This window comes from Humulus lupulus, chromosome 6 (genome assembly GCF_963169125.1).
Source record: "Humulus lupulus chromosome 6, drHumLupu1.1, whole genome shotgun sequence".
Lineage (NCBI taxonomy): Eukaryota > Viridiplantae > Streptophyta > Magnoliopsida > Rosales > Cannabaceae > Humulus > Humulus lupulus.
Window position 1 is genome coordinate 93,900,873 of NC_084798.1, and position 19,604 is coordinate 93,920,476.

The following is a 19,604-nucleotide window of genomic DNA, read 5'->3' on the forward strand; positions in this document are numbered from 1 at the left end:
CACATACTCTGCTATATCTTTCTTCATTCTTGGCCACCAATACATTGCCTTAAGATCGTGGGTCATCTTGGTCGACCCTGGGTGAACTGAGTATGGGGTGCTGTGCTCTTCTTCTAGAATCTTCATCTTAATCCCTTGATCATTCGGCATGCATACCCGATCCTTATATCTGAATAAAGTTTGACTTGATATTGACAAAATCTGTGGCCTTCCCTTCTCGAACTGCATCCATTTGTGCTACTAACATGTCATCATGCCCTTGCCCAATCTGTATTTCTTCTAAAAGACTTGACTGGATGGACAAGTTAGCCAGTTTACCAATGATAGACTTCCATAATTCTTCCAACTTAGCGCATCAGGTACTACGTTTGCCTTTTTCGGGTGGTATAAAATTTCGCAGTCATAATCCTTCACTAGCTCTAACCACCTGCGCTACTTCATGTTGAGCTCCTTCTGAGTGAAGAAATACTTTAAGTTATTGTGGCCAGTATAAATCTCACACTGTTCTCCATAAAGATAGTGACACCATATTTTCAATGCAAAGACCACTGTTGCCAACTCCATATCGTGTGTTGGATAGAGTTATTCGTATTCCTTTAGCTGCCTTGAGGCGTAGGCTATCACCTTGTCATTCTGCATCGGCACACAACCCAACCCTTGCTTTGACGCATCATAGTAGACTACAAAATCGTCATTGGGTGTCAGCACAAAGTATTTTTGCTGAGTGTAACGACCCGAATTTTCAAGACTCGATAATGTAGAAATATAAATGTTTTCATTTAACAAAAATGTCTCAAAAACCCGTATAAAAAAAACTTTTTTAAAAATTCGTATGGCCATACTTAACATTTAGTTACAACATATTTTATAAAGAGTAGAGTGAGCCTAGTTTAGGAAAATTACACAACATTTCCAAAAATAAAACGGCTTCCCAAAAGGTCGGTCCACATGTACATTTGCAAGTTAGACTCTGGCTCTCACTGCTTTACCTTGCCCTTGCTCTTACGTACAACATGAAACAACTAGGTAAGCGAAAATGCTTAGTAAGTTCAACCTTCAAACAAAAGCATGTAGAGGATTAGGGTTCTGAATCCATCCGGACCCTACACAATCAATTTCAAGAACGCAAAGCGTCCTGGAAAACTTATGGTCATGCCTGATAACCAATGATAAATTATTTCCTATAAACAGATAAAACCCTGCACTCAGAAAATCCCTGAACAATCAGATATATTATATCGCAACTAATTCTTATCAACAATTATATCCCTGCACTCAAAAAATCCCAAAGCAAGTAGATATATTATTTCACAATTATATCTTATCAACAAATATATCCCTGCACTCAGAAAATCCCAGAGCAAGCAGATATATCATATCACAATATAATTCTGTTATACCCAAAAATTGGAGATCAATGGCATGGCAATAAAGATGACAAAATGCATCCTAGGAGGCTAAAGAGAGTGATCCTAGGAGAACCCAAGGAGAAAGTGGTCCTAGGAGACCCCAAGGAGTATGTGGTCCTAGGAGATCCCAAGGAGGATGTGGTCCTAGGAGACCCCAAGGGTGTGTCCGAGGTAAGCCTCCCAAGGTTTCCTAAGTGTTGGCTCGAAAGTGTCCAAGGTAAGTAGCTAAGGAGGAGGAGTCCCATGCAAGTCAAGAATGGAGACTTAGATTTTGACAAGGAGAGCCTACACAATGTCCGATCGGACATAGTTGGGAGATGCTAAAGGAGAGTGCCTCAGACTTGTCCAAGGTGAGATGCCAAGGAGGATGCCTCGGACCACCTTGGTCCGAGGAGAAGGCCACAAGGTCCGAAGGGACCTTGAATGGAGGAGGTATGCTCGGACTTGTCCGAGGAGAGAAATAAGAGAGAAGGATGCCTCGGACCACCTTGGTCCGAGGAGAAGGCCATCATGTCCGATCGGACATGTCATGGAGGAGGTTGCCTCAAAGTTGCCCGAGGTGAGGTGCCAAGGGAGTTGGCTCGGACCACCTTGGTCCGAGGAGAGCCAAGCTTGTATCACCTTGGTCCAAGGAAAGCTTGAAGGAGTAATCAACATGCATGTGAGACTACGTCAAAATCCCCAGAACGACTTCAGCAAGAGTTGGTCTAAGCATCCGGGAATCTCTCATTCCTCACTCAAATTGAGGAGTCAGTTGTATTTTAAATATTTCTTGCAATATGAATATAAGATGAATAATAAAATATCCCTATCTAAAGGGGATATCAGTTGAGTATCCCAGGCCTATAAATAGAGGGCTTATGGATGAGAGAGGGGCTGGGACTGCTTCTTCTTTCTAGAGAGAGAAAATTGGGTCTGTGTATTCTAGAGAGAGAAAGTGCTGATATTGGAGAGAACTCTTGTATTTTTGCAATCTATATTGAAGAAACTCAGTTGGCTCAGTCCATCTGATCTTGAGTACAGATCTATAAATCATAACTCTAAGTGGATTAGGCTATTACCGACAATCGGAGCTGAACCACTATAAAAATCTCCTGTGTTATTTACTTTTCTTGTTTAAACCGTCTGTGTCATTTTTATTTCTCTTGAAGGCTTGTCGTATTTGACGTTCTCACGTCGTTGGCTAAAAACACAGTCAACAAATTCGATACCAACGCTCGACAATTTCCAACAATTCAGGCGTAACGCGCCCTCCAACCTAATTCCTAATTTGTAAGAGAGAATCGACTCTCAACAGTAAGATATAGCCAATAAATATCTCCATCAAGGGTAACTATCATGTTACCTAGGGCATCACTACTTATCCAAGAGTGAAATCGACTTTACACGGTTTTATAGAGACTTCTATGCTAATCAGTGGTGCTGGTGAGTAGTTGCCCCTAGGGTCTTCAGCCTCACTCAATCTGGCAACCCCTAGTATCTCTAGGCACTCTCACTGAATGGCCAATATTCACGGCTGCTATCCGGGAATAACTTATCAGAGCACTTGGTTGGTGTAACGACTCGAATTTGCTAATCAGGCTTAGGGCCTTGATTAGTGTGCCTGGAGGGCAATAAGTGGTTTAATATGCTTATATGTGGATTTATGTGTATATATGATTATGATGCATGTTTAATTGAGTTAAATGTGCATGTGGGCCCCGTCTGGATATTAGGGGCATAAGTGTGATAAATTAGATAAATGTTGTATATATGTAATATGTCTGTGCAGCATGATCCGAGACAATCCTGGGGAGCGGTTAACCAGAGAGTCACAATGGGGTTGAGATTCGGACTCGGGGCGAGTCGAGGGGTAATTTGGGTATTAGATGAGTTAAGGGGTTATCGGGACATGAAGATAAATATTTGGAGATATATTTGAGGATAGAATGTCTAGGCGGGAATATTTGGGAAATTTACCATTTTGCCCTCGGGGACATTCTGGTACCCCGAGCCTTGAGGTAACCCTTTAGACTTAAGTCAAATAAAACAAAAAAGGGAGAATTGTCTAGAAACATGAGGAACCGACACATATTCTCTTTGAACTGAAGATAGCTCTTGTCTCTCTCTCTTCCACTCTCTAAGGCAAAACTCAAAGGGAACTCAAAGGAATTGGCTAGGAATTAAAGGGATTTCAGCTGGGATACTCTAGGAACTTGAAGCTTGGGGATTTGAGGATCAAACTCAGGGACTAAGCTCTGCAAGGTAAGCTCTAATTACTAAGGTTTAGTCTTAAATTTCTGCTGGTTATAGGGGATTGCATGTTAGCTAAGCTTGATTTATCTTTGGGTGTTCTAGCTGAGTTTTGGTGCATATTTTAATGGGGTGTTGATGTTGTTTCTGAGCTGGAATAACTGTGCTGGATATCTAGGAATGTTGGCCAAGTTTTAGGATGAATTGGCTTGAGGAAAGGTTTAGAAAATGATGTGAAAATCTGGGTTCGGTGGGGAGCGTCGCGACCCTAGGAGGGGTGCGCCGCGGCCCATGTACGCATGTGGCCATGGGAGGCCGAGAGGTTCATGCGCGCCACGGCGCCTGGTGGGCACGCCGCGGTCTGTGTGGGGGTCAGTGTGGTGCTAGCCTCTATTTCGAGGCTAGCCGCGGCTCTTGTGGGTGGGGCCGCGACCCTTAGTGTCAGTTTGGGTTTTAAGGGTATTTTAAGCTTGAGAACTCAAGGGGTAAGGCTCGAAAGGGATTTTATCACCCAGATTGATAGAATTCAAGGTCTCAGAGGTTGGGGTTATGGCTCGAAGTTATTTATTGGATTAGAATTTGATGGATGGACGTTGTTAACGTGTTGTGACTAGGGTTTCAGCGAAGCTCACGTTAGAGGACTGTGCTCGGGGCATCAGTGCTCAGAAAGCTCGGAACTCAGGTAAGAAAACCCTTGTTCCCATAGAGCTTGTGTGCAGGGCTGAGCCCAATGTGTGAATGGAATTGATATGTAGGGCCGAGCCCAATATGTTAGAACTGGGGGGCGTAGTCCTTTAACTGAATATGCTAGAATTCTATACTTGCTTGTTATGCTATGTGTCTTATGATGTGAATGGACGGCTAGAGCCGGGAATGGTGTAGACCGAGAACGGCGAAGGGCTAGAAACGGCGTTGGGCACGTTGAGTGTAAGGCCGAGAACGGCAAGGGGCCGAGAGTAACGTTGAGCACGAGGAGTGCGAGTCCCTAGAAGGATACCTAGGATATCCTCATGGCGTGGTCCATGAACCCAGGGCTTGGTAAACGCCTGGGACGGCTAGGCCGTATATGTGTTTTGCCATTGGTGGCCTGTTTATATGCTTGATATATGTGTTGCATATGTTATTTGTTTGTGGGTTTTCTTGCTGGGCTTCGGCTCACAGATGCTCTGTGGTGCAGGTAAGGGTAAAGAGAAGATCAACCAACCTTGAGTACAGAAGGCGTGAGGCAGCGTGTACATGTCTGGCTAGCCTGGCTGCCACAGCCATAGGAATTTTGGGAGATGTTTGTAGTGAATTTAGATTTTTGTCGTTTAGCTGACTTAGTACAGTTTTTATGTTGTAAATATTTCTAAACTGTATTTTGGGATCCCAAGAGTAAAAATTTTATGATTTACTATGAAAAATTACTATTTCTAATGTTTTTCCTTTGTTTACGGCTTAATTACACTGTTTGACCTAAAACCTCGATTAGCAAGTTGAAAGCACATTTTAAAGTTCACTTAGTAACGGCTCTAAAGAAGTAGGGTGTTACACTCGGGTTCTAACCGTTCACTGATTAAGTAAGCATGAGGGCCCCTAGGTCCCATTTGTTTTGGTGCCCCTAGGTTTAACCAGCTTATCCTCACCTCTTGGCCACTCGTCGCAGTAATTATTCGGACATAATAAAATCAAGCAATGTGACGAGGATCAATCGTCTAGGATATGAAGGATATCTACCGTTCATATTTTCTAAATCAGCACTCCCTAGACTAACGTCTCTAAGCAACTTTCTACGACAGTCTATATATGTGCATGTATCCCTATACTAACATACAAGACAATAATCGTTTCATGTTGTAGCCATACAATATAAGTTGACTTGCTTGGAGTCCTTAACGCTCAGCAGGTTTTCACCCTCCAACGTTCAGTCCCGTTATGCTTAGCCAATACTGTAGTTATTCATACAGTATACTCGAATTAATTATGGCACATAATTCATTATTATTATCTTGGGCAGTTTGGTCATTTTCAAAATCATTTGTACGGATTTATGATCCTTATTTGGTTTTAAACCCATTAAGGAAATTCATACAAAAAATATTTGAGATTACACTCTAAGTCTCGGGGAGACCTATCCTAAGGTCTCGATACCTAGTGTTGACGGTGAGAACTCGTCAACTAAGTTAAGTTAGAAAAATTGCAAAGTAAAGATTATCAAAAGAAAAGCTTTAGAAATCTAAGTATAAAATCCAAGAACAATTGCAAAAGAAAAATGGTGAAATCAGTCTGCATTCCCTATGGTGCACTGCTACAGTAATTTTTCCAACCCCTTTCCAAATGGAAGTGGAGTTTATTTTATAGTGGGCTCTAATGGCCCCTGATACAATGTGGTCTAGGGGACCAGGTAGTACGCTAGTACACTGTCAGGTGAGTGGTCTCAGAGGTAGTGGTGTTGACACTAGTACATGGCCAGGTACCATGAGAATGTCTCCACTACTTGACCGTACGAATGTCAGAGGAGTGGTGCAGGTGGTAGTGGTGTCGACTCTAACATCTGGTTAGGAGCATGCAGGCCATGTCCTCTCTCTCAGTACTCCAACTACTTGTCTAGCAGGAGTGCCATGGTCAGGCGTACGGGGTCTTAAAAGTCGTACCCCATACAAGATTGGACTAACATGACCTTTCCGAATCATACTTGGGCTTTCACTTCTAGATGGTGGGGTTTCCACTGGTCTCCATAGAAGAGGCATCTCGAGGTGAATGGTGCAAGATGCTCCCCCGCGAGGCCATTTGCTGAGGGCCGTGGCGCACGAGGCGCTGGGGCTCGCGAGGCCGCATGCTGAGGGTTGTGATGCATGAGGCGCTGGGGCTCACGAGGCCATATGTTGAGGGTCGTGGCGCATGAGGCACTGGGGCTCGCGGGGCCATCTGCTGAGGGTCGTTGCGCGCAAGCCGCTGGGGCTCGCGAGGCCATCTGTTGAGGGCCATGGCGCGTGACGCGCTGGGGCTCGCAAGGCCGCCTGCTAAGGGCCGTGGCGTGTGAGGTTCTGGGGCTCGCAAAGCCATCTGCTGAGGGCCATGGCACGCGAGGCACTGGGGCTCGCGAGGCCGCCTGCTGAGGGTCGTGGCGCGCAAGGCGCTGGGGCTTGCCAGGCCATCTGCTGAGGGCCGTGGTGCGTGAGGCGCTGGGGCTCGCGAGGCGCAGGAGAGGGGTCCCGTGTTGCACGCCTGCTGGGGCTTTGCTTGGCAAGGCTTCCCAATACACACCTAGGGACATAGGCATAGGTATGTACTTAGGCATTTATGGGACCTTAGCACGCGCTTTAGATCTCTTACAAGTATGGAATTTTGAGCATCCACACTTGCCCCCCAGTCTATGAGAGGACCTTTAGGTGCTGTTGTAGACTCTTCTCTTTCATTCTTATAAATAGGCTTTCATGCAAGGCTTATTATTTACACCTTACTTCCTTGGCTTAGTGGTTTTGAGAATCCCCCACATCCTCATTTTTGCCATATTTTCCTTCATTTTATTTTTTCATTTCATTTTTTTTTAAATACATATGAGCTAATTTTTTGGTATGTTTATTTGGAGGCTAACACATCCTTTTTGTCTATTTTTACAGACGCGTATTTTCGACCATTTGGTGATTTTGGCCCTCGACCTCCTTTTGACCTCGACAGTGTTCCATTTTACTTGCTTGAGGTATATTTTCTTTTTCCCTCATGTTCCTTGGGTCCAAATTAGCTCGGGATGGGGTACCTTGGCCTGAGCTCGTAGTGAGTTTTCCCAGTTGCATGCCCCTTTTTTTTTTTACCTTGTAGTGGATCATTTAGGGCGTTTGCATCTAGAGGTTTTAAGCCCATTCCTTTGTGGTTTGTAGCCATCCCCTCATTTATACGTGAACCCCTTTTTTCTTTCGGGACGAGGTCTCATGGCCAGTGACGGTCCGTTCGACATACCTCCGGGAGTTGAGTTTGTTGACCTGTCCTCAATCTTAGAGTCCCCTGAGGAAAGCCCTTACCAAGACTATGACTCCTTAAGGCAGACCCGTATCTGTCACCTTGAGCACATGGCTGACCTTAGGCGTAAAATTTGGGTGGTGGAGAGTGAAATTGACTCGGCGTTAAGAGGAGACGGAACACCTTTCCCCCTGACCCTAGTGACCATGTAGCGAGCCTTAGGGTGACCCTTTTAGAGTTGCAGAGGGAGTTGGAGTTTATGGAAGGGCACCTTCCGCCTGAGTCCCCCAGCCCATCCTCGCCTGATGACTGTCATGGGGCCGCTTCTGCTTCCCCTCAGCCCTTAATTTCAATCTTCCCTAGCCTAGTGCTTCCGGTGCCGGTCCCCCGGTGGAAGACTCTTACTAGGAAGAGAAAATGGAGGGTCAAGTGTCCTGTCTCTTCCTCACCTTTTTCTTTTGGTTTTGCAGATATGCCGAGGGCACGACGACAGGTATCTACCAATGAACCGGACGAGGTTCCTTTACTGGCATCCGAACTGGTGTCACATGTGTCAGAAAGCAAACTGAAAGAAATTGTGAAGCACTACTGCGTTTTTCCTGAGTATGCCTTATAATCTCCTTTGAAGACATGCCAGGCTGACCGCCCCAGGACTGGCTTCGTGGCCCTTAGTGAACACATTCTGAAGGCGGGTGGTACCATCCCCTTGCACCCATTTTTCGTAGCGGTCCTTAACTACTTTGACCAGGCCCCACTTTAGCTAGCACCCAATGGCTGGCTGACTTTGAGCTGCCTTTTCATTGCGTTCGCGGTACTTGCCAAACGTGCCCCTACGGCGCTAGAGGTGCACTTCCTGTATAACCTCATGCCCTCTCCCAAGTCCAAGGGCTTCTACTATTTGCAAAAGGCCAATAACGAGGACCCTTTGATAGAGGGCTCAGTGTCCAATTCGGGGTCCTGGAAGCGGGACTTTTTCTTCGTAAAGGGCCTTCTTACTGTCTGTGAGGACATCCGCACCACCCCCAGTAAGTACCTTGAGCCTCCTTTTCTTTTTATTGGAACTTACTGTTTTATACTTATGTTTGTTTTGACAATGGCGTGGGTCATGCAGAACAATTTGTCGTTCCCTTGGTCGTTGGGTCGGAGGCGGACGCCGTGATGGGCCTCATTAATGCTGACCTCGCCCTGAAAAAGGAGACGTTCTTATTCATCGTGGAGAATCTGAACCTCCACAAACTGTCCCCAGTCTCCGACCCCAAGTTTCTTTGGACCATTCCTGGGTCCAAGAAGATGAAGGCGGTGTCGGCCGAGCCTTGCCCAGACGAAGGTGAGGTTGGGGATGAGCCAGAGGAAGCCCCCCTTCAACGCGGGGGACCTCACCAGCTGCCCCCGTCTCCTGGGTGATGCCCTCCTTATGCCTCTTATGACCAGGACATAGCCTCCCAATATCAAGACCAGCATGCCGTACCGGGGTGTTTTGTTTGCCCCGACCCTGAGGGCTATGACGCTTTCACTCAGGCTCCTCTCGACCTTGGTCCATCGGGGGCTTACTTTTCCAATTTTCTAGCACCCCCCTCTGATCTACCTGGGCCTCACTTTTCCACTTTTTCTGCGCCCCCTCCTGTTTCAGCGAGTGGGTCGTCTGTCCTTACTCAGCTAGGTGCCCCTGGCCTAGATGGGGTGCCCTGGGTGAATCATATGTCATCCACTTACGGGCAACGGTTCACCCAAATCGCCTCGGACCTCCCTGAGCCTGACTGAAACAGTCTTGGGAGTTTTGCTCTGTCAGACCTTGGGGAAACTTTAAGGCGCACCACTGCTTGGGTGAGTTCATGCATCTTGTGTCGGCCCTATTATATATAGATGTACATACATTTTTTTTTGTTACTTTTTATTTATGTTGTTAACTTTCTTGTGCAGGCCCATATTGTGGCTCAGCAGTTTGCCGACTCGGCTAACAATCTCTCCGCGACAAGTGCTGAGAGGGACTGTCTCACGGCCCGGGTCGGGGAGCTCGAGAAAGAGTTTGAGGACACCCAGACTGAACTAAAAAGGGTTCGGTCCAAACTTTTTGTCTCGACAAAAAAGGAAGCTGAAGGCGGTTGCCAAAGCCACGACGCTGCAAGACAAGGTCAACAGCCTAGAGAGCAAACTCCAGGGGACCAAGGCTATCGCGGCTGCATCACAAGAGAGAGTCACTTATTTAGAGGCCAAACTCGAGGCTGCTAGGGCCGAACTCCAGGATGTTAGGGTCAATGTAGCCACGTCGCAGGAGAGAATTGCTTCCTTAGAGGCGGCTCAGACAGCTATCGAGTACAAGTCCATAGACCGTGCCCTTTACGGTGTGTGGAGGCAAGACCCAAACTTTGATTTTTCTTCTTTCGGCGAGCACGTCGTTGCTCGAGCGATCGTGTGGAGCACCCATGGCAGGAGGCCCTAAGGCCGTCATATCCTCATTTCTGTGAAATATCCCGCTGTGGGCGTATGCTCACCTTGAGCCTTTGTAATATTATTGTTATTATTTTTACTTTGTGAATCTTTTCATGTTATCAAGACTCTTTTTTCAATATATATATACATGTGTGGTTATTTATCTCTTATTCTTCTGCTTTTGAGGTCTTTTTGAGCCTGCATGATGGGGTTTGGTAGGTTCCCCTCTTTTATTTACCAGGCTAGAGGTCCTTTGGAGCCCATGTGAAAGGGTTCACTGGGACCTTTTTTAGTGCCTCTTGATTACTTCTATAAGGACATTTTGACCCCTTGGGTTCTAGCTATCCTTTTATATATTCTTGCCCGCGCCTATTATTTTTTTGCGAGAAGCGTCCTTCTCGTCGTTATTCATAGTACTATTTTTGCAAGGGTCTCTTTTAGGACCCTTTTTGGCTAGACGGCTTGGCGGCCGTTCTAGGCTTATTGGTGGGTGCTCTCTCTAAGGTCTTTCTTCTTGTGGGAGCATCTTCCTTTATTTGGAAGTATGTTGTTGTTGTTTTTTTTTTGTAAGACCTTTTGGCCTCCTTGATGTTCACAAGGGTAGCTAATCCTTGTGAACCCAAGGGATGCCTTGTAAGGTCCTCTCCTTGTTTTATATGCATAAGGACTTCGCTTAAGGCCCTGATTCAAGGGGTCCTTTTAGGATCCCCTGTTAGACGGTCCTTTTTAGGATCATGGCCCCTTTTAGGGTCCTCCTGATAGAGGGTCCATTTTAGGATCCTCCTGGTGCATAGGATCCTCCTGATAGAGGGTCCTTTTTAGGATCCTGGTGCAAGGGGTCCTTTTTTGGATTCCTCCTGTTTGATGTATGCTTTATCTTCATGGGCCACTATTACCCCCCCCCCCCCCAAGTGTCTGGTGAAGTTTACTTCGGCAAGAACTTTGATTGATGCCCACATAAGGTAGAAAAAATAGCACGTGAAGATGTGACCAGTTTCATTCATAGAATTCAGGTTACAACGATACATATAAGACTTACATAAAAAAAAAGAACTTACACCTACTTGGGAGGTTATCTAAGTAACCTCTTTGATTTTTGTCTACCAAGCTAAGATAACATGAAACACGCTGAAAACCGATACTTCTAGCATTGGGTACAGGCGCTTTACTGGTAGTACTTCCTAAGGTGCTCCACATTCCATGCTCGAGGTATGACGGTGTCTTCCATGCGCGCCAGCTTATAAGTGTTTGGGGGTATGCACTGAGCAACTTGGTAGGGCCCCTCCCAGTTCGACCCTAGCACCCCCGCCCCTGGGTCTCGCGTGTTGGGGAGTACCTTCCTTAGCACCAGGTCGCCAACTCTGAAAGTTCTCTCTTGCAACCTCAAGTTGTAATACCTTGCTGCGCGCTGCTGGTATACCGCCATTCTCATTTGTGCTTTTTCCCTTTTCTCTTCTAGCATATCCAAGCTCTCAGCCAGAGCTACGCAGTTGGCCTCGTCCCCATACGCCTGTACCCTGAAAGAACTAACCTGCATCTCAATTGGGAGGATGGCCTCGCACCCATATGCTAAGGAGAATGAGAACTCTCTAGTGGTCGTGCGCGGTGTGGTTCTGTAGGCCCATAGCACATTTTGTAGCTCCTCCACCCAGGCTCCCTTCATCTTTTCTAGCTTGGTTTTCAAGTTCTTTTTAAGAACTCTGTTAATGGCCTCCACTTGCCCATTGGCCTGTGGGTGCACTATTACTGAGAAACTTCTCTTTATCCCTCTTCCCCTACAATATTCCTCAAAGGTTCCCCCCTCAAACTGGGTGTCGTTGTCGGAGATAATTTTGTAGGGCACTCCGTATCTACAGACAATGAATTTGTTGACAAATGAGGTGATATGCTTGGCTGTTATCTTCATGAGGGGTTCCGCTTCAACCCACTTGGTGAAGTAGTCCACAGCTACCACTACGTACTTCGCTCCTCCCTTACCCACGGGAAGGGCGCTGATCAAGTCTATCCCCCAGATAGCGAAAGGCCAGGGGCTGGTCATGCTAGTTAACTCATTTGAGGGCCTTCGAGTGTAGTTTGCATGTCTCTGGCATTTGTAGCATTTCTTGGCAAAGTCATTTGCATCTTTCTCCATGGAGGGCGAGTAGTACCCTTGTCTTATGGCCTTCCTAGCCGTTGAGGGTCCGTTCTCATGGTTACCACACTCACCCTCATGTATCTCATGCAGTACTTTTAGCGCCTCCTCCTCCTCTACACATCGCAGAAGTGGCATCGAGAACCCTCTCTTGTATAAAACCCCGTCTACCAAGGTGTACCTAGCTGCCTCATACACCAACCTTCGGTCCTCTTTCTTGTCCACAGACAAGGTTCCTTCCTCCAGGTATCTCTTAATCGGCTCAGCCCACAACTCCTTTGGAACACTAACCATGTGTATGTCCGCGCTTACGATGCTGGGTCTAGGTAAGTACTCCACGGGTATTGACTCCAAGATATCCCCATCCTAAGTGGAAGCCAATTTTGCTAGTGCATCGACATGGGAATTCCTCTCTCTTGGGATCTGCTCTATGCTGTATGCCACCAACCATCTAAGATAGCCTTTCACCCATTCTAAGTATGATGCCATCTTGGGACCCCTCGCCTGATATTCCCCTTTCACCTGGTACACCACCAATTGTGAGTCGCTAAAAATACGAAGGCGTGTCACTTTTAGCTCCTGGGCTAAACGCAAGCCTGCCAGGAGCGCTTCGTACTCTGCCTCGTTGTTGGAGGCCTCAAACCCAAACCGGATTACACAGTACATCTTGTGTCCTTTGGGTCCCGTCATCATGATACCTGCTCCAGACCCTCCTTCATTGGACGCCCCGTCCATATGCAGACTCCATTCCTATAGAACCCCTCATTCTTCCTCTATGATAGACTGCTCCCCTTCTTCATTTCTTCCTCCATTCGGCTGACTGGTGAACTCCACTATGAAGTCTGCTAGCACCTGTCCATTGATGGAAGCTCTTGGGGTATACACGATATCGAATTGGCTCAACTTGATTGACCATTTCATCAGCCTCCCTGAGGTCTTAGGTTTATGCAAGACCTTCCTCAAAGGACTATCCGTGAGAACTTCGATTGCATGAGCATGGAAGTAGGGTCTCAACTTCCTCGAGGCCACAACTAAAGCATAGGCCAACTTTTCAATCTCTGGGTATCGGTTCTCCGCATCCACCAACCGCTTGTTGATATAGTACATGGGTTGTTGCTGTTTCTTCTCCCATCTAACCAAGGCCGCGCTTATGGCATGTTCAGACACTGCCAAGTATAAGTATAGCTTCTCACCTTTCTCAGGTTTTGCTAACAGGGGTGGCTTCCCCAAGTGCTCCTTCAGCTTAATAAATGCCTCTTCACATTCCTCATCCTAAGCGAACTTTTTGCTCCATTTTAGGATGTTAAAGAAGGGGAGGCACTTGTCGGTTGACCTCGAAATAAATCTATTAAGGGCTGCCACCCTTCCTGTTAGGCATTGCACTTCCTTCTTGCTCTTAGGTGGGCTCATTTCTATCAGGGCCTTTATCTTATCAGGATTGGCCTCGATGCCTCTGGAGTTGACCATGAAGCCCAAGTATTTTCCTGAGGATACACCGAAGGTGCACTTGATGGGATTCAACTTCATTCGATACTTCCTGAGTGTGTCAAACATTTCACCAAGGTCCTTGTTGAGCTCTGTAGCATTCTTGGTTTTTACTAGCATATCGTCAACATATACCTCCATGCTCCTCCCTATCTAGTTGGCGAACATCTTATTGACCAACCTTTGATAGGTGGCACCTGCGTTCTTCAACCCGAAGGGCATCACCTTATAGCAGTAGAGTCCTTTATCCGTTATAAACGATGTATGCTCTTCATCCACTAGGTTCATAGGAATCTAGTTGTATCCAGAGTAGGCATCCATGAAGCTCAGTAATTCATGCCCTGCTGTCGCATCTACTAACTGATCTATCCTCGGGAGCGGGAAGTTGTCCTTAGGACAAGCTTTATTCAAGTTTGAGAAGTCGACACAGGTCCTCCATTTCCCATTTGGTTTTGGGACTAGTACTGGATTCGACACCCATACAGGTTAAAATGACTCACGGATAAACCCATTGGTCTTCAGCTTGTCGACCTCCTCCTTTAAGGCTGCGTACCTTTCTGGGTCTAGCACCCGCCTCTTCTACCTAACGGGCCTCGCTTCAGGGGAGATATTCAAATGGTGGTACATAACACTGGGATCTATCCCCACCATATCTTCGTGACTCCATGCGAATACATCCAGATTATCCTTCAAAAACCTTATCAACTCCTCCTTCACGTCACTTTGCAGGCTTCTTCCAACCTTCAGTTTTCTCAACGGTTCCTCCACTACTATAACCTCCTCTACTTCCTCCATTGGTTCTCCTCCTGACTCCTCCACGATTCGGGGGTCTAGCTCCTGCGGGCTCCCCGCGGGCACACATAGCGCCTCATGTATCACCATGGCCATTGGTTCCCGTGGTTTCACAGGCACGCGGAGGGAGGTGTTGTAGCACTCCCTTGCTTCTCTCTGTTCTCCTTTCATACTAACGACCCCTCCTGGAGTTGGGAACTTGACGACCAAGTGATATATATAAGTTATGGCTTTCAATTCTCTTAGGGATGGTCTCCCCAATACCGCATTGAAAGCTGAAGCACAATCTACTATGACAAAGTTAGCCATGACTGTAGTCTGTCGGGGTTGCTCCCCCATGGTGAGTGCCAATTCGATCATCCCTAGGGGTTGCACTGAGTCCCCCGTGAATCCATACAGGGAAGATTGGCAGGGCTTCAGGTGACGAATTCCCAATCCCATCTTTTCCAAGGCAGGGCGATACAGGATGTCCACTGAGCTACCATTGTCCACCAGGACCCGATGCACACGCATATTTTCCAACTGAACTGTCAACACCAGTGGATCGTTATGGGGAAAATGTACCCCCCGTGCATCCTCCTCAGTGAATGTGATCGAGTCGTGTTCTCCCTTGAAGCTTTTCGGGGGTCGTTGTTCCAAACTCATGACACAAGGTGGCGAACTTCGTCTGGCTTCCCTAGCATACCTGTCTCGTCCCTTCCGAGAATCTCCCCCAAATCCTGGACCCTCGAAAATGGTTCGGACTTCCCCCTGTATCTCTGGGGCTTGCCCTTGTGCCCGGGGTGTAGCAAGCTCGTCCTCCAGCTTTGGCCTTTCTCTCCTGACATATCGACCGAGGTGCCCCCTGCGAATGAGCTCCTAAATTTCTTCCTTTAAATGGATGCACTCAGCTGTGGTGTGAACGATATCCTTGTGGTACTGGCAGTATCTATTGGGATCCCTTTTGGACCGGTCCTTTCTCATTGGTGGGGGCTTTTTGAAGGGAACTCGGTCCTCGTTGGTGAGGTAGATATGCTGCCTTGAATTTTTTAGGTTCGTATAGAAAGTGTAAGCGGTCTCCCTATGACCGCTCCCCCTCTTGGTCTTCCTCTGTTGATCATCCCTTGACCCTTTATACGCCCTCTTCTTCTTTGCTCCATTTGACCCTTCATTAGCTGGGGGCTTCGCGTTGGACTCCTCCTTTCCTGCCTTTAAGTTTGCGTGGCCATCCTCCAGACGAATGTACTTCTGCGCCCTCTCGTAGAAGTCATCTAGGTCGGTGACTTCCAACTTCAGCATGTTGTCCCACAATTTTCTTCTTGGGCGCACCCCGGCTGTAATGGCCATTTTTAGCTCCCGGCGGGCCAGGCTTCCCACTTTAGCGACCTCCATGTTGAACCTGTGAATGTAGCTCTTTAGACTCTCCTTTTCTCCTTGCTTCACATTGGCAAGGCTGGTGCCCGGCATCGTGTAGTCCCGCACGACGTGGTGCTGTTGGAGGAATTCATCAGAAAACTGCTGCCAGGATCTGATGGACCCCGGCCTTAGTCTTTTGAACCATTTGTATGCGGGTCCTTTCAATGTGACAGCAAAGCAGTGGGATCTGGCTCCGCTACTAATTCCCCTCAGCTTCATCAGGTCATTAAATGCATCCAAGTGGTACTTTGGATCTGTGTTTCCTTCGTAGGGGGTCATATTGGGTTCCTTAAAGTTGGTAGGGAGCCGGATGGCTTGGATCTCCCTCACGAAGGGTGACTCATGGTCAAACTCTTCCTCAAAAGCCTGACCGCGAGAGGCGGTGATGATCTTGCTTCGCAGGCTCCTCATTTCTGTGTCCAGGTCCTGCCTGCTCTTGCTTAGGGAGTCCCTTAAAGCGAACGGGTTAAGATCCCCCTTTCCTTTGCCCTCTCGAGGCACCATAGGGGGCGTGGTCCCTTTACCCGCCCTCTTTTTGTTGAGCTCCTCCCGTAAATCTAAGGGTGCTCTCTTAGAGGTGACCTCGTCCTCGTTGCGAGGGGCAGCGTTGGTCCTCGGCTCTGGTTTCTGGGCCTACTTCGGTGGTTCAGGATGTTCACGTTGCTTCATTCGGGGGGTGTTACTAGTGGAGTGTCGAGTCCTCCCATCGTCTACCGATACGGTGGTCTCTGCCCCCTCTCGACCTTTCTCTTTTCTCTTGGGCAAGGTCACGCTCGACTTACCTTGCAATAGGCCATTCAACACCTCTTGGATATTCTCCAGGGAGGTCTCCAACCTTTGGTTCTTACGGTGGAGCTCACGTATTTCTTCTTCATAGAATTAAGATTTAGAACTCGAGCTCACAGAATGGACCCTGGGATGCTTATCATGTCTACGCGTCGAGGGGCCCGGGTCCTACCGGCCGGAGTTCTGTACTTGTGGTGGTTTAGGGAGCGGGAATTCGTTGGCATTCCCCGGTGGTGCCCTTGGAGGACTCTCTCCGGGCGGTACGGCCGGTGACGAGACCTCTCTATCACCCTCAAGAGCCTCAGGGTCCCTTGGGGGCTCCACATCTCTGGGTGGATTGGGATCCTTCATGGAGGCCTTCAGCTGGACTACGTTAAGGTGGACCTCCACCTCTTGTGGCTCCCTGAGTCCCTTTGGAGGTCTCGACATTTCTTCTTGCCGGAAGTAATGGTAGAACAGTAGCTTGGTACTTAGTTTCCCATAGACGGCGCCAAACTATTGACGATGAGAACTCGTCAACTAAGTTAAATTAGAAAAATTACAAAGTAAAGATTATCAAAAGAAAAGCTTTAGAAATCTAAGTATAAACTCAAAGAACAATTGCAGAAGAAAAATGGTGAAATCAGTTTGCATTCACTATGGTGCACTGCTACAGTAATTTTTCCAACCCCTTTCCAAATGGAAGTGGAGTTTATTTTATAGTGGGCTCTAATGGCCCCTGATACAATGTGGTCCAGGGGACCAGGTAGTACGCTATTACACTGTCAGGTGAGTGGGCTCAGAGGTAGTGGTGTTGACACTAGTAAATGCCCAGGTACCATGAGAATGTCTCCACTACTTGACCGTACGAATGTCAGAGGAGTGGTACAGGTGGTAGTGGTGTCGACTCTAACATCTGGTTGGGAGCATGCGGGCCATGTCCTCTCTCTCAGTGCTCCAACTACTTGTCTAGCAGGAGTGCCATGGTCAGGCGTACGGGGTCTTAAAAGCCGTACCCCGTACAAGATTGGACTAACATGACCTTTTCGAATCATACTTGGGCTTTCACTTCTAGATGGTGGGGTTTCCACTGGTCTCCATAGAAGATGCATCTCGAGGTGAAGGGTGCAAGATGCTCCTCCGCGAGGCCCTCGTGACGCAGCCATGGCGAGGCTAGGCAAGGCCATCTGCTGAGGGCCGTGGCGCGCGAGGCGCTGGGGCTCGCGAGGCCATCTGCTGAGGGTCATGGCGCACGAGGCGCTTGGGCTCGCGAGGCCGCCTGCTGAGGATCGTGGCGCGCGAGGCGCTGAGGCTTGTGAGGCCATCTGCTGAGGGCCGTGGCGCGCGAGGTGCTAGGGCTCGTGAGGCCATCTGCTGAGGGTCGTGGCGCACGAGGCACTGGGGCACGCGGGGCCATCTGCTGAGGGCCGTGAAGCGCGAGGCGCTGGGGCTCGCGAGGCCATCTGTTGAGGGTCGTGGCACGCGAGGTGCTGGGGCTCGCAAGGCCATCTGCTGAGGGTCATGGCGCACGAGGCGCTGGGGCTCACGAGGCCATCTGTTGAGGGTCGTGGCGCGCAAGGTGTTGGGGCTCGCGAGGCGCGAGACAGGGGTCCCGTGTTGCACGCCTACTGGGGCTTTGCCTGGCAAGGCTTCCTAATACATACCTAGGGACGTAGGCATAGGTATGTACTTAGGAATTTATGGGACCTTAGCACGCGCTTTAGATCTCTTACAAGTATGGAATTTTGAGCATCCACACCTAGGCTCGGGTATCACAATAGTATTTTCCCACAATCTGCTAAAAATCTTATTCTTTCAAGGTTTCGTTATTAACCCGAACTTTCAACAAGTCAGTTAAAATATGTAAGATTTTAGCCGGTATTATATCCAGAAAATACTAATAAATTCCTTAATTATTTTTTTAAAGAAAATAAACTCTTAATTTCCCTTTTATTTCTCTTAAGGTTTTAATCTCGAAAATATGTTTTAAGAAAATTGCCTAATTTGTCTTAATTAGGAAAACCGTAAAAAATTTCCCTTCTCTGCTAGTTAAATTTTCCAAAATCAATTAATCAATTTTACTTACTAGAAAAATAATTCACTTAATTATTTTATCAAAATATAGGGTTTCAAAACCCCTTTTAATTCATTAACTACTAATAAATTAAATTTTTTATTTTTAAAAAGAATAAAAATAATTCACACTAAACTCAAAGTGGTAATTTTTGTGAAAATATGTTTTCAAGACTTAACAAGTTTATATCTTGAAATAAGCAAAATTTTACTTTTTACCTTATGTTCCAAAATCTCATTTTTACACTAAGTGTGAAAAGCCTATTGTTCACATTTTTAACTACATACTTCGTTAGTTCATAACTTTAAATTTACTTACCCAATTGTTACCAAAATTTTCTAATTCCATTTTTGATATGCCATTTAGGACTTGTAAAATCTTAGGTCAAAATGAGCATTTGTTTTTGGTGAAATCATTTTCCAACAATGAGGTAAAAATGACCTTATTTTCAAGTCCTTATTTTTTCCAAACTTTGATAGTTAATAACTTTCAAACCGTTAAATATTTTCTTACCAAATTTTACAGTGGAATAATAGGTTATGCCAACAATATGTCCACAAAATTTTAGAAAATCTGGGTTCATTTGCCCTATACAGTGGCTGTCCAAACTTGGTTCTGAAAATAAGAATACGAAAAAATTGTTTTTTACCTAAACTTTGAAATAGCATAACATACTCATTTCTAAACAATTTTGAGTGTTTCAAAAGCTCAATTTTATGTAATCAATCTCAAAAACATCACAGTAAAATTTAATTTTTACAAAATAAATATACAGTGGTTGCTTGACCCCTTGGAAGTAACAGCTCAAAACATGTTTTGTTTTAGGGTTTTGTACAAAATCCTTGGGGGTTTTGGTTCCTATTTTCAAAAATCAACACACATGCATCATTAAAATTATAAAACAACTACCATAACCTTATTACATCACCAATAAGAAACTTTAAGCATTAAC